This window comes from Triticum urartu, chromosome 5A, assembly GCF_056163025.1.
Source record: "Triticum urartu cultivar PI428250 chromosome 5A, HENAU_Tu73, whole genome shotgun sequence".
Lineage (NCBI taxonomy): Eukaryota > Viridiplantae > Streptophyta > Magnoliopsida > Poales > Poaceae > Triticum > Triticum urartu.
This window is the reverse complement of record NC_141877.1, coordinates 666,857,515-666,872,183: the sequence shown is the minus strand read 5'-3', so window position 1 is coordinate 666,872,183 and position 14,669 is coordinate 666,857,515. Positions and strand designations below refer to the sequence as shown.

At 39.8% G+C, this 14,669-nt stretch overlaps 1 pseudogene; it reads left to right on the top strand.

The window, feature by feature from the left end:
• Positions 1-1,432: 1,432 nt before the first annotated feature.
• LOC147973898 (flowering-promoting factor 1-like protein 5 pseudogene) lies at positions 1,433-1,945 on the top strand (annotated as a pseudogene).
• The last annotated feature ends 12,724 nt before the right edge of the window (positions 1,946-14,669 follow it).

Genomic DNA, 14,669 nt, shown 5'->3' with positions numbered 1-14,669 from the left:
CACATGTCCTCATTTTTTTTACACATTGTATATTTTTCGTATACAGGTCAAACATTTTCTAAATAGACGTTGAATATTTTTCAAATACATGATGTACATTTTTTGAAATGCATGTTTCGAGCATGTTTTACTACATGTTAAACAATTTTTGAATGGCGTGTAATAGTTTTTTAATCTACAGCCATGTGTGTTTTGCGCTACGCTCGGCTTACATGGTACTAACCTGAGGGCCCTACAGTTGTCGTATTTTTTAGGGGGTGCACAGCTTATAGTGGGCTAAGCTGAGCAGCAGAGAAATAACGCTTGACTTATGGTAAAATAGTAGGTATCATGTGTTTTTCCCTTAGCGAACAAGATATATACATCATCGATTCGCAAAAAAAAGATATATACATCATTGTCATCATCTTCTACCTTGTACTGACCTAAGAAGAATATGACATATTGGTTTTGTGAACTGATCTAAGGGCATGGCTAACGGTATGCTTCAAGAGTGATGCCTCGCAGCCAACTAGGCTCGGATGCCACTGTGGAGTAAGTTTAGTAGCCTTGCAGTGTGTCAGAGCAGCTTGCAGAAGAGATCGCTGCCCCATCAGAAAGAGAAGAAAGAGAAGAAAAGCAGATGTAGAGAGGGCGCTGCGTGCATAGTTGAAAGCAGGAAGAAGATGATGTTGGGGCACATAGTACTGTTGGAGTCAGCCATAGGCATAGTGTGAAAATAATTTAATGGGTGCCTCATTTTTCCTCTGTCTAGCTGGATGGGCAGCATATTGACAGGTCGGTTATGTGATCTACTCCCTCTGTTCCTAAATATAAAACATTTTAGAGATTTCAATATGGACTATATAAGAAGCAAAATGAGTGAATCTACATTTATAAAATAGGTCTGATATACATCCGTATGTAGTCCGTATTAATTCTTTTTTTAAATGCTTATATTTAGAAACCGAGGGAGTATTAAATAACGGTATTAAAGACTTGGTATCTAGATATTTACAAAAAATTCTGTGAATAATGACGCGCATAAATAATACATGTTGATGACGAAGTGTCATGAAAAACGCGCTCACTGCTGTGTCATGGCGCAGTCGGGTGGTCCGTCGCTACTTTGGCTTAGCCGGCCGGCGTCGCCATCGTACGTCGGCACAGATTTCTGTCTGTCGGCACACCGCTCGAATTGGCAAACTAGGCGCTCAGCCGGGCCAAGCTGCAGCTCTCGCGTATGTACGTTCATGTGCTACTGCACCCTCGATCGCGACGACTCCTGCTGTCCTGCATATTCTCCACGTGGTTCACTGATTTATTGCATTCTTGGCATTGTGCGTGCGACGGCGACGGCACCGGCCACGACGGCGATATAATGCCCAGCACCTCACGCACGCACCAGAAGGCAGCTGTGACACCAACACCGGCTAAGCTAGATAGTAGACATATGGCGGCGGGAGGCGTGTGGGTGTTCCGGAAGGACGGCGTGATGGAGCAGGACGCATCGACGACGGCGAAGAGCAAGGCGCTGGTGTACATGCCGGCCAACGAGCCGATGAGGTCGCTGCCGGCGCTGGAGCGGCGGCTGGGGTCGCTCGGGTGGGAGCGCTACTACGAGAACATCGCCGTGGTGCAGCTTCACAGGCCGGACGGCGGCCTCGACCTCATCACTCTCCCGCGCGACTTCGCCAGGCTGCGCTCCACCCACATGTACGACGTCGTCATCAAGAACCGAGGCCACTTCAGGGTCGTCGACCACGTCTACTAATGTGCACTTTGCACTAAAGCCGCCCAATTAGTAAGCTATACTAAGCATATGTAGCATGAGTAAGCCTATAGCTAGCATATGAAGGCGTCTCTGACGACTTCGCCAACTTCAAGATGTTACCCGTATCAGCTCAGTATCTCTTTTTTTTCGGTGTATCGGCTCAGTATCTCGAAGATGCTCATAAAGGTAAGGTGTGTGCGTATGTTATTGGATTGAGTGTATGTGAGCATATGAGCTTGTGATGTGTTCAAAAAAAATAAATATGTGTAACATGAAAGATTCTGTAGGAAACGTTAAACCCTTTGTCTTAGACCGCATGTGTATATATAGAAGATTTGCCGTGGCTTACAAGCTTGAAATATCGCTAGGATTCTTTCAGATTACATCGAGAGACATTACAACTCATGGGAGGAAGAAAAGAGCAGAAGAAGAGATAGGTCTACAATAGGTCGACAATGTCTGCGCACATCCACTCCTCCTAAGCTCCACCACATGCATGGTCGTGGCACCGAAAAGTTGAGTTGTGAATAACTTTAGTCTAATGTTGGACTTAATCTATATTGTGTTATATTTTTCCTTATTTTTGTTCCTAGGACGCGGACTAGGAGCACTCGGCGCTGACGCTCACTGGAATCTCAGCTTCTGGACTGATGTCTAGGATCAATGCGTAATTGGACGAAATGAAGTGTTGTTGTTGAATAACCGCTCCAGCGTAGAGTGGCATAGTGTGTATCTGTTTGGCGACAATAAATTAGGACTAAAAGCCGTAGTGTGTACACCACAGTACAGTTGGGCATTTATTAGACTGCGAGGACTATTGAGCCGCCGATACTTGTAGTGAAACACGCTCACCATGGTTCAAGTAGTCCTACACTTGGCACTAGTCTTGCATTTTTCTGCATTTATTTCAGCCTTTCTAACGATGTTTTCAATGAGAGAAGACGTTTTCGTCGACTACGAGGTGTCTATGGTGATTTCGTCAATCTCAAGATGTGATGCCAGTTCAGTATCTCGAAGGTGCTCATATGGGTAGGGTATACACGCGCGTGTTCATAGGGTGGGTAAATGTACAAAAAAATCAGGTAGTATATAAATTGCATTAATACTTTCTAGATTAACATGAATATTTGAGTCATGAAAAAAATTAATATTACAAGAACATTTTTTTCACAAGTGAACACCTTTTGTGACCACACTAACGTTTTCGGAGTACATGTTGGACATTCTTCGAGTAAGCTGGCCATTTTTACAAATACACATATTTTTTTGGGAAATGTACGATTAAAAGATTCAAATAATGTTGAACATTTTTAAATTCATGATAGAATATGTTTTTAAAGGCGCAGACACTTTTAACTACATGGGTATTTTTAAAAAGTGCAAATAAATTACGAGTATTCTTTACTTATTTCTATTATTAAATTTCTTATACATAAATTAGTAGGATACATTTTTTTCATGAAAGAATTCATATTTGCAAGATGCATTTTTTAAAATGCCTTTTTGTAGGTCACACTAGTTTCAGCCCATTTAGCTTGGGCTGCAAGCGAGCAGTCCACACACATAGGGGCAGCCAATCGGGGCCAGCCAAGCAGGAGAGCCCAGTTTTCCTTATTTTTCTTTTCTTGCATATTGTTCACTTTGCCTGAGTTTGCTCCGATATTATCTTTATTTCCAGATTTCTAAAATTATAAGAATATTAATGAATAAATAAATCAACATATTCAAAATATTAACTTTCATGGATTTTTTAAAGTGCAAAAAATATGAATATTTTAATTACTATTTTTAATAAATTGATTATACATCAATTAGTAGGATTCTTATTTTTCTTCTTAGGAAAGGATTCATATTTGCCAGATGTAAAAAAGATTTGTACCTCTATGAGCCGCATAAGTTCCAGCCCATTTAGCTCCGGCTGCAGGCCAGCCGTCCCCACTATTCCTCGCAGTAGGCAAGTCATATGAGCAGCCCAGTCGCATGGGCTAGCTCAGTATGGGAGGCACCGTGCAGCCCCTTAATGTTCCCAAGAACAATTATTGGTCCACCGGTGTTTATGGAGCTACTGGCGCACTGAACACACGTTGCACATTTTAAAATGTTCAAGAAATTCCGGAAAACAATTAGCACATTCACACAACATTAATGTAGGTTGTCAAGAAATTCCAACTCAAAATTAAAAACATAGCTCAGAAAAAAATAAGTTCAACATTAAATAGTAAATAGTATAGGTTGGTCTTTAGATTTGACCCATTATCACATCGATGTCAAATATTTCATTTCTTGTATCTCAAGAAATATTTCAGATTTTGACACAAAATTTTGTTACAACATACACTGATGTTGTGTCAATGTGCTAGATTTTTTTCCTGACTTTTTAAAATATCCTATGGCATCCCGTGCACCGGTAGGACCACAAGTGTGGGTGCACCGGATACATTCCCCCCCCCCCCCCCCCTTTTTTTTTGTTCCATACCGTTAGCTTTGCCCAGTTTTGTTCATATATTTTCTTTGTTTTCCTGTTTACTATTTTAATTTATCTTATTTCGTCTCTTATCTTTTTTTAATAGTTTCCCTTGTATTGTGTTTTGTCATTCCCTTTTACAATTATTTATACTAAAATAAAATAATATTTTTTCTAAAAATTACACTTGCATCCTTTTTATAGCGGGTGAAGAATTTTCCTATGTACATGAAAATTTATAAAATGCATGAATTTTAAAAAAACTTATAAGCATTCCAAAAATACATATTAATGAATGTTTTTAGAAAATGTACTCACAATTGTTATAATGAGTGAACAATTTGGAATTTGCTTGAACATATTTTGAAGAGGTGTGAAAACATATAAAAAATGCATCAATAATATCGAATAATTTTGTCAATGCGTTTGAGACACAAAAATTATTTCAAATATTTGAACACTTTTTGTTACATGGCCATTTGAAAAAAAATGTGTGAATATTTTATTAATTAGCATGTTCTTCATAAATAATTGAACACTTTACTTTAGATGAATTTTGAATGTATGTAAACAAAAAAATCACTTATGGATTTTCCTTTATTTTCTGCAGTTGGCGGGTAGAACAAAAATATATCGGTGCACATGGTTTCACTTGCACCTCTATAAGCAGTAAAATAAAAAATTATTCAGAATAATTTTAAAATATATGGTCAAGTGTTCTACCCATGTGCGAATTTTCATAAAGAAATCACATGTGTAGTGCTCTGGGAGAAGAAAACAAAATCGAACAACGATTATTCTTCAAAAAAAAGGCCATTTTAAAGCACCAGATTACTCTGATAACCGAAATTTGAGGTCTGCATTGCCCTAATTAAATTGATTATACATAAATCAGTAGGATTCATATTTTTATTAGGAAAGGATTCATATTTTTATTAGGAAAGGATTCATATTTCCAAGATGTAAAAAGATTTGCACCTCCATAGGCCGCACAAGTTCCAGCCCATTTACCTCCGGATGAAGCCAGCCGTTCCAACTATTCCTCGCATAGAGCGAGGCATAGGAGAAGCCAGTGGCATGGGCCGTACTTATTTAGGTTCTTGTGCACCGTTATTTGTGGTGCTGCCAGTGCACCGAACTCACGTTGGCATTTTAAAATGTTCAAAAAAGTCTGAAAATCAATTAGCATATTCACATAACATTAATGTAACTTGCCATAGAATTTTCAAGTCAAAACTCAAAACATAGTTGTTTTTTTGAGAAAAAACTCAAAACATAGCTCAGAAAACGAAAATGACATTGAATAGTACATAACATAAGTTGGGCTTTAGATTTGGCCCGTTATCAAATTGATGTCGAATTTGTCATTTTTCTATGTCAAGAAATATTTCAGATTTTGATACAATTTTTTTTGACATGTTGGATGCTAATACATTGATGCTGTGTCAATGTTCCAGATTATTTTCAGATATTTTAAATGTTCTATGGCGTCCCTTGCACCGGTAGCACCACAAGTGTGCGTGCACCGAATATATCCATCCTTTCTTTTTGTTGCATATCGTTAGCTTTACCGGTTTTGTTCTGATATTTTCTTTGTTTTCCTGTTTAGTATTTTTATTAAATTTATTTCGGCTTTCATCTTTTTATTTTTATTAGTTTTCTTGTATTGTGTTTTGTCATTCGATTTTATTATAATTTTTCCTAAAATGACATGATACTTTTTCAAAAAATTACGCTTGCATCCTTTTTATAACGGGTGAACAATTTTCCTATGTACATGAATATTTAAAAATGCATGATTTTTCTCAAAAACACTTACAAGCACTCCGAAAACATGTAAAAAATCCATTTAGTGAACTTTTTAACAATGTACTCACAATTATTATAATGTGTGAACAATTCGAAATTTTATTGAACGTATCTTGAAGAGGTTTGAATTCTTTTTAGAAAAACATGTATATTATCGAATAAAATTTTCAAATCATTTCAAATACTTGAACATTATTTCAAGTATTTGAACATTTTTTGTTACATGAGCATTCGATAAAAATATGTCAACACTTTATTAATTACCATGTTCTTTTTAAATAATCAAACACCTTTTTTTGTTACTAGAATTTTGAAAGTATGTAAACAAAAAAAGAATCACTTCTGGATTATTCTTTATTCTCTATGGTTGGTGGGTAGGACAAAAATATATTTGTGTGCATGGTTTCACATACACCTCTATAAGCAGTAAAATAAAAAATATTCAGAATATTTTAAATATGTATGGTCAAGTGTTCTACCCATGTGCAAATTTTCGTAAAGAAATGACATTCGTGGTGCTCTGGGAGAAGAAAAACAATCGATTAACCATTGTTCTTCAAAAAGTCCATTTTAGAGCACCAGATTACTCTGATAACCGAAATTGTGAGGTCTAAATAATGTATTACTCAGGAATAAAGGACCTCATTAATATTTATAACATCCAATGAAATCTGTACACTGTCATGAAAAGATTTATAGATACATAAAAAATGGGGGTCGAGAGAGTGGGCGCGCGGGAGAGCAAACCAAATCTTGGGTGGTTGCCTCCTACGTTGCACCTCACAAGTTCTCCACCTCAAAATATTAGTTGTCCATGCATGCAGCTCTCTCGCTATAGAGCAATGAATGAATGAGTATAGTCATGCGTGCAGCAGCTTGCATTGCATGTCTCATCGCATCATATACTAGTACATGATATGTGCGGCTAGCTGGTTTATTCTTCTTCTTGAGCCAAAAGGAACTATTTAAGGTGGGTGGCCGGTAGAAGTGCATATCTGGAGATTTGACTGACCGAATCAAGGGCGGATGGCTCCAACGGCTCTGGTACGGACAGGCGACTCGGGCGGCGATGGGGCTGGCGAGGCGGCCGGAGCCGCTAGCCCCGGCAAGGCGGAGGCCTAGTCGGAGGTGAGGGTGTCGGGGCGGCCGGCGCGCCCCTGACGCCGGCCTTGGACGCGTCAGCGTCTCTGAGCTGGGGCAAGAGTCGTTTATGGGCTTTGGCCGAGGTAAGCGAAGGTGAGGATTCAGAGGTGGAGGACGGCGAGGGCGGCGCTAGGCGTTGTGACGGAGCACTACCGTCGGTCGACGAGTTTGTGGCTCGTGCTGAGGAGCTTGGGGGCTCGCTCAAAGCTGGGCGGAGGCGTGCGTTCGCGCCCGACGGCCGTGGTGCTCGCCGACCAGGGGTGTCGGGGCGGGCATCACAGAAGTCCGCGGCGGCGGCGTCGTGGCCACGATCGGTGCGGGAAGTCGCGGGCGATGCGGAGGCAGCGACGGCGGTGGCTTCTCTCCGGCAGGTCCCGGGGCCCGCGCCGGTGTCGGTGGCGATGCCTGTGGTGGCGGCGCCGGTCAGGTCACAGGTGGCGGCGCGAGCGGGATCTGCGTGACCAGGCCAAGGTCCGTGCAGCGGAGCGGGCTGGAGACGATGGTGGCTGGGGGCCTTCCCCTCCCTGGTGGCTCAAGGAGCAGGAGTGATGACCCACAAATATAGGGGATCTATCGTAGTCCTTTCGATAAATAAGAGTGTCGAACCCAACGAGGAGCAGAAGGAAATGATAAGCGGTTTTCAGCAAGGTATTCTCTGCAAGTACTGAAATAAGTGGTAACAGATAGTTTTGTGATAGGATAAATTGTAACAAGCAACAAGTAACAAAAGTAATTAAAGTGCAGCAAGGTGGCCCAATCCTTTCGTAGCAAAGGACAAGTCGGAACAAACTCGTATAATAGGAAAAACGCTCCCGAGGACACTTCGGAATATCGTCAAGCTAGTTTTCATCACATTCATATGATTCGCGTTCGATACTTTGATAATTTGATATGTGGGTGGACCGGTGCTTGGGTGCTGTTCTTACTTGAACAAGCATCCCACTTATGATTAACCTCTATTGCAAGCATCCGCAACTACAATAAAAGTATTAAGGTAAACCTAACCATAGCATGAAACATATGGATCCAAATCAGCCCCTTACGAAGCAACGCATAAACTAGGGTTTAAGCTTCTGTCACTCTAGCAACCCATCATCTACTTATTACTTCCCAATGCCTTCCTCTAGGCCCAAATAATGGTGAAGTGTTATGTAGTCGACGTTCACATAACACCACTAGAGGCTAGACAACATACATCTTATCAAAATATCAAACGAATACCAAATTCACATGACTACTCATAGCAAGACTTCTCCCTTGTCCTCAGGAACGAACGTAATTACTCACAAAGCATATTTATGTTCATAATCATAGGGGTAATAATATGCATATATGATCTGAACATATGATCTTCCACCAATTAAACCAACTAGCATGAACTACAAGGAGTAATCAACACTACTAGCAACCTACTAGCACCAATCCCGGACTTTGAGACAAGAATTGGATACAAGAGATGAACTAGGGTTTGGAGATGAGATGGTGCTGGTGAAGATGTTGATGGAGATTGCCCTCTCCCGACGAGAGGAGCGTTGGTGATGACGATGGTGATGATTTCCCCTCCGGGAGAGAAGTTTCCCCGGCAGAACAACTCTGCCGGAGCTCTAGATTGGATCCGCCAAGGTTCCGCCTCGTGGCGGCGGAGTCTCGTCCCGAAAAGTTCCTTCCTATTTTTTCTCATCGAAAGACCTCATATAGGAGAAGATGGACGTCGGAGAGCCACCAGGGGGCCCACGAGGTAGGGGGCGCGCCCTAGGGGAGGGGGCGCGCCCCCCACCCTCGTGAGAAGGGTGTGGGCCCCCTGGCCTTCATCTTTTGCGAGGATTTTTCTTTATTTATTTTAAGACGTTCCGTGGAGTTTCAGGACTTTTGGAGTTGCGCAGAATAGGTCTCTAATATTTGCTCCTTTTCCAGCCCAGAATTCCAGCTGCCGGCATTCTCCCTCTTTATGTAAATCTTGTAAAATAAGAGAGAATAACCATAAGTATTGTGACATAAATTGAAATAATAGTCCATAATGCAACAAATATCGATATAAAAGCATGATGCAAAATGGACGTATCAACTCCCCCAAGCTTAGACCTCGGTTGTCCTCAAGGGAAAAGCCGATAAAAATAAATATGTCCTCATGTTTAGAGGTAGAGGCGTCGATAAAAATAAAATACGGACATGAAGGCATCATGATTATTCTCATAACAGCAAATTATATAGATTTTGTCATATGATCACTCATGTTCAAGTGATGATCTATTCACAATGCAAACGTATAAATCATAAACCTTATTGGGCTCTAACAAACTATAATCTCAGTCATTGAAGCAATTGCAATTTATCATAACATCGGAAAGAGTCTATGTCAGAGCTAAAAAGCAAGTCCACATACTCAACTATCATTTAGTCCTCCATAATTGCTAACACTCACGCAATACTTGTGGTTACAGAGTTTTAATCAGACATAGAGAAATATAGGGGCTTATAGTTTTGCCCCACAACCTTTTACCTCAAGGGTAATGTCAACAATAATGGTTCATGCTCCCCTACATCCAATTATATATATATATCACGTTCTTTCCAACATGCTGAGCTTGCCAAAGGATAAAATGAAAAAGGAAAGGTGAAGATCACCGTGACTCTTGCATAAGGTAGAAGATAATAATAAAGGATAGGCCCTTCGTAGAGGGAAGCAGAGGATGCCATGCACTTTTATGGTTGGATGTATAAAATCTCAATGCGAAAGAACGTCACTTTATATTGCCCCTTGTGATATGAACCTTTATTATGCAGTCCGTCGCTTTTATTACTTCCACATCACAAGATCATATAAAGCTTATTTCTCCCACACCAATCAATCATACATATTTAGAGCAATTTTTATTGCTTTGCACCGATGACAACTTACTTGAAGGATCTTACTCAATCCATAGGTAGATATGGTGGACTCTCATGGCAAAACTGGTTTAGGGATTTTGGAAGCACAAGTAGTATTTCTACTTGGTGCTGAGAATTTGGCTAGCATGAGGGGGAAAGGCAAGCTCAACAAGTTAGAGGAACCATGACAACATACTTTATCTCAGATATAAGAAAGACATAACTCATTACATTGTCTTCCTTGTCCAACATCAATTCTTTAGCATGTCATATTTTAATGAGTGCTCCCAATCATAAAAGATGTCAATGATAATATATCTATATGTGAAACCTCTCTTTACTTATTACTTCCTATTAATTGCAACAATGACCAAAGCTATGTCTGCCAACACCCAACAACTTTTAATCATCATACTCTTTCTATGTGAAGTCATTACTCTCAATAAGATCAATATGAACTTTTTGTTTCTTTTTGTTCTTTTCTTCTTTTCTTTAATTCACCCAAGATCATGGGAAAATAATCAAGCCCTTGACTCAATACTAATCTTTATTATATATAACTCACGACTCGATTACATAGAGAGATCATAAAGCAAAACTCAAAACTAGATCATGCCATAAGCTTTATTCTACTAGATCAAGATACTACTAATAGGATCGAACTAAGAAAAACGGTAAAGATAGGAGTTGTGATTGTGATATGATACCGGGGCACCTCCCCCAACCTTGGTAGTTGCCAAGGGGAGTGCCCATACCCATGTGATTATGTCTCCTTCTTTGTTGTCGGTGTAATATTCTTGGCGATGATTCCCCTAAGGATGCGGTTCTCCTCCTCGAGCTTATTGACTTGCTGTTTAAGGTCCATTATTTCCTTACGATGCTTTCCTGTGACAGCTAAAGCTCCTTGCACCCAAGGGTGTTGCATAGCTGCGGGAGAACAAGTGACACTCCTCTTCATATTTTCATAAGAAAGAAATCTAACATTAGAAGGGATAACCGAGTTTGGAATAGCTGAGCTCTGTAATTCCCCCATCGTGAACCCAGCTCGGAGGCGAGAGGTGACTTCTTGATCCTTCATGGCATCTACTCTCATCAAGTCAGCCTCCATCTCTTCCTCCGTTGCTGGCCCAAAGTGGTCAGTGTCGCTGTTTGCCCTTGGTTCCGGTGCTGGATTAGATACCCGGCTCTCCCCAATTGACTCTTGAGAAGACATCTTGCCCTAATCTGCAGCAGCAACAGCTCGAAAACAAAAACAGAGGAATTTTGTGTGATACGGGAGTCAAAACCTTCGAGAAAATATATAATGAATTTTTACCGACCGAAATACGTAACGTGCAAGAAAACGGAGTCCGGAAGGCACACGAGATGCTCACGAGGTAGGGGGCGCGCCCACCACCCTCGTGGGGCCCTTGTGTCCTTCCCGGACTGCTACTTATTTTTCTATTTTTCTAAATATTCCAAAACGGAGAAATATTGCCTTCAAAATTGTTTTGGAGTTGGTTTACTTACCGTACCACATACCTATTCCTTTTCGGAGTCTGAAACATTCCGGAAAGTGTCTCTTATGTATTCCTCCGGGGTTACGGTTTCAATAATGTTGGTTTCAACATTTATGGGATTACCTGAGATATAATGTTTAATTCTTTGACCGTTTACCACCTTCGGATTTGTGCCTTCGAAGTTGTTGATTTTTATGGCACCGGAACGATAGACCTCCTCGATAATGTAGGGGCCTTCCCATTTAGAGAGAAGTTTTCCTGCAAAAAATCTTAAACGAGAGTTGTATAGCAATACATAGTCACCTATATTAAACTCACGCTTTTGTATCCTTTTGTCATGCCATCTGTTAACTTTTTCTTTAAACAACTTGGCATTTTCATAAGCTTGGGTTCTCCATTCATCAAGTGAGCTAATATCAAATAACCTCTTCTCACCGGCAAGTTTAAAATCATAGTTGAGTTCTTTAATAGCCCAATATGCCTTATGTTCTAGTTCGAGAGGTAAGTGACATGCTTTTCCATAAACCATTTTATACGGAGACATACCCATAGGATTTTTATATGCAGTTCTATATGCCCATAATGCATCATCAAGTTTCTTAGACCAATTCTTTCTAGACGTATTAACATTCTTTTGCAAAATTAATTTGAGCTCTCTATTGCTCAACTCTACTTGACATCTAGACTGTGGGTGATAAGGAGATGCAATTCTATGATTAACATCATATTTAGCAAGCATTTTACGGAAGGCACCATGAATAAAATGTGAACCATCATCAGTCATTAAATATCTAGGGACTCCAAACCTCGGAAAAATAACTTCCTTAAGCATTTTAATAGAAGTGTTATGATCAGCACTACTAGTTGGAATAGCTTCCACCCACTTAGTAACGTAATCAACAGCAACTAGAATATGTGTGTACCATTAGAGGCAGGAAAAGGTCCCATATAATCAAAGCCCCAAACATCAAACGGTTCAATAACAAGTGAATAATTCATAGGCATTTCTTGACGTCTACTAATATTACCAATTCTTTGACACTCATCACAAGACAAGACAAACTTACGGGCATCCTTGAAGAGAGTGGGCCAATAAAAACCAGATTGCAATACCTTATGTGCAGTTCTATCTCCAGCGTGGTGTCCTCCATACGACTCGGAATGACACTTGCGTAGGATCTGTTCCCGTTCATGCTCAGGTACACAACGTCTAATAACACCATCTACTCCTTCTTTATAAAGATGTGGGTCATCCCAAAAGTAATGTCTCAAGTCATAGAAGAACCTTTTCTTTTGCTGGTATGTGAAGCTAGGTGGTATAAACTTAGTAACAATATAATTAGCATAATCAGCATACCATGGAGTGCTACAAGAAGTACTTATAACATTTAATTGTTCATCAGGAAAGTCATCATTAATAGGTAGTGGGTCATCAAGAATATTTTCTAACCTAGACAAGTTGTCTGCAACGGGGTTCTCAGCTCCCTTTCTATCAACAATATGCAAATCAAATTCTTGTAGCAAGAGAACCCATCTAATAAGTCTAGGTTTAGCATCTTTCTTTTCCATAAGGTATTTAATAGCAGCATGATCAGTGTGAATAGTTACTTTAGAATCAACAATATAAGGTCTGAACTTATCACAAGCAAATACAACTGCTAAAAGCTCTTTTTCAGTAGTAGCATAATTTCTTTGAGCATTGTCTAGAGTCTTACTAGCATAATGAATAACATTTAATTTCTTATCAACTCTTTACCCTAGAACAGCACCTACAACATAATCACTAGCATCACACATAATTTCAAAGGGTAAATTCCAATCAGGTGGCTGAACAATAGGTGCAGAGACTAATGCTTTCTTAAGTATTTCAAATGCTTCTACACAATTATCATCAAAGACAAATGGTATATCTTTTTGCAATAAATTAGTCAGAGGCCGAGAGATTTTTGAGAAGTCCTTAATGAACCTCCTGTAAAATTCGGCGTGACCAAGGAAACTTCTTATACCTTTGATGTCCTTGGGACATGGCATCTTTTCAATAGCATCAACCTTGGCTTTATCAACTTCAATACCTCTTTCAGAGACTTTGTGCCCCAAGACAATACCTTCATTAACCATAAAGTGGCACTTTTCCCAATTCAAGACAAGATTAGTTTCTTCACATCTCTGCAAAACTCGATCAAGATTGCTCAAGCAATCATCAAAAGAGGAACCATAGATAAAAAGTTGTCCATGAAAACCTCACAAATCTTCTCACAAAAGTCAGAGAATATAGCCATCATGCATCTTTGAAAGGTAGCAGGTGCATTACATAAACCAAAAGGCATACGTCTATAAGCAAAAGTACCAAAAGGGCATGTAAAAGTAGTCTTTGATTGATCTCTAGCCGACACAGGTATTTGAGAGAAACCAGAATAACCATCTAGAAAGCAATAGTGTGTGTGTTTGCATAATCTTTCTAGCATTTGATCAATAAAAGGTAAGGGGTAATGATCTTTCTTAGTAGCTTTATTTAATTTACGGAAATCAATTACCATCCTATAACCTGTGATAATTGTTTGTGGAATCAATTCATCTTTATCATTAGGAACAACAGTAATACCTCCCTTCTTAGGGACACAATGGACAGGACTTACCCACTCACTATCAGCAACGGGATAGATTATACCTGCCTCCAGAAGCTTTAGTATTTCTTTTCTTACCACTTCTTTCATTTTAGGATTCAGACGTCGTTGAGGATCATGAACTGGTTTGGCATTTGCTTCCAAATTTATTTTATGTTGACACAGAGTGGGACTAATGCCCTTAAGATCATCAAGTATATCCAATAGCAGCACGATGCTTCTTCAGAGTTTTCAATAATCTTTCTTTTCATGCTCTGAAAGGTTAGCACTAATAATAACAGGATATATCTTCTTTTCATCAAGATAAGCATATTTAAGATTATCAGGCAGAGGTTTAAGCTCAAACATGGGATCACCCTTGGGTGGAGGAGGATCCCCTAAAATTTCAACAGGCAAATTGTGATGCAGAATAGGTTCATGTTTAAAGAATACTTCATCTATTTCCCTTCTTTCATTCATGAACATATCATTTTCATGGTCTAGCAAATAGTGTTCTAAAGGATCACTAG